Source organism: Mus caroli, chromosome 18 (genome assembly GCF_900094665.2).
Source record: "Mus caroli chromosome 18, CAROLI_EIJ_v1.1, whole genome shotgun sequence".
Classification (NCBI taxonomy): domain Eukaryota; kingdom Metazoa; phylum Chordata; class Mammalia; order Rodentia; family Muridae; genus Mus; species Mus caroli.
In genome coordinates, this window is record NC_034587.1 from 6891413 (window position 1) to 6892843 (window position 1431).

The 1431-nt window shown below is 37.5% G+C and overlaps 1 protein-coding gene across 2 annotated transcripts in view; it reads left to right on the forward strand.

Annotated features, from left to right (window-relative positions):
- Greb1l (GREB1 like retinoic acid receptor coactivator) overlaps positions 1 to 1431 on the forward strand; it is a 231759-nt gene that overhangs the window by 11114 nt on the left and 219214 nt on the right. The window lies entirely within an intron of this gene.

Here is a 1431-nt window from a genome sequence, read left to right on the forward strand (position 1 = left end):
AAGAATAAGAGAAAGAATAAAAGAGAGAAAAGAAAGGGAAAGAAAAAAGAGGGAAGCTTAAGAAGATACACTGTTTCACAAGCTTGCTAAGTAGTAAGTGTTAAGTCTGCATGCAGACAGGCTGCTCCATTTCAGAGCCATCTTTCCTTCCTTAACTCATCCTCTTGACATTTTTGTGTTTATAAGACCCAATGGACATTAATTATGTCTTAAAATACATTTTAGTGTCCAGGAAGACAAGTTGGGGTAGGTGTGTGCTGAAGTGACATAGTAACTCTTCCCTACCTCAGGGGAAACAGGCTGTGTGTGCATGGCCGTATTGTAGTCCTGAAGGGTCAATCAGTAGTGATCAAACCTCGGGTTCACTCACCAAGCTCCAAAGATGCAGATGATTTGTTCCTTTTCTTTATTTTTGTATCTGCAGCTCTCGGAACAAACACATAGAATAAATATTTACTAATAAGCAAATAAACACCATCTGTTGAGACCTGCTAGCTTTCATCTATGTATAGCCCCCTGACCTAAACCAAACTTCATTCAGATCAAGGCTATTGTTCACAGAACCCTGTAGGGAAGGGAGGGAGAGTAGAGGGGGCAGTATAACCTTCATACCTTCACTGGAATGCCAGGCTAAGGCTCATGTCCTTTGAAAGTTAGGTTGGTAACATCTTTTGAATAAAAGTTAGCAACAAGGAAAATAAATCCAAAACAATTCTGGGGCTGAGGTTGAAGGGAGATTAATTTTATTTCTCTCTTACAAAATTGTGTCTGTAATTCTTTTGTATATTTAAATCATTCTCAAACTTACATATGTGATAGTTTACTTATATGCTTTAAGTAATATAGGCTTGTTGCATGCCCAGCACTCAGGTGACAGAGGTGGGTAGATCTGAGCAGCCTCATTTACAGAGTGAGTTCCAGGACAGCCAGGGCTACACAGAGAAACCCTGTCTCAAAAACAAAAACAACAACAAAAAAGGAAGTCATGAATTTATAGTTATAATACCTCATAGTGAAATAGAACTGTGAAATAAGTAGACATAAGTGTTCTGTACAATGGAACCATTTTTATAGCAAATAAATACTATAATTCATATTGCTGACTACGTTTTAAATTGGCAAAGCTTCCCCAAACCAAAACATTGTGAGATTGTTTCAGATATTCTTTCCATAGATTATCCCAAGTCTGTATGTGGCAGGAACCCAAAGTTCATGTATTATAGACAGTATAATTCCATTTTAGATTAAAAGCGTGTTTAGTCTGTAGTGATATATTTTTTAAAGGCAACAATAATTATAACATCAAAGTGTCTCTCGGTTTGGTTTTTTTGTTTGTTTTCTTTTTTGTTTTGTGAGACAGGGTTTCTCTGTATAGCCCTGGCTGTCCTGGAACTCACTTTGTAGACCAGGCTGGCCTCGAACTCAGAAATC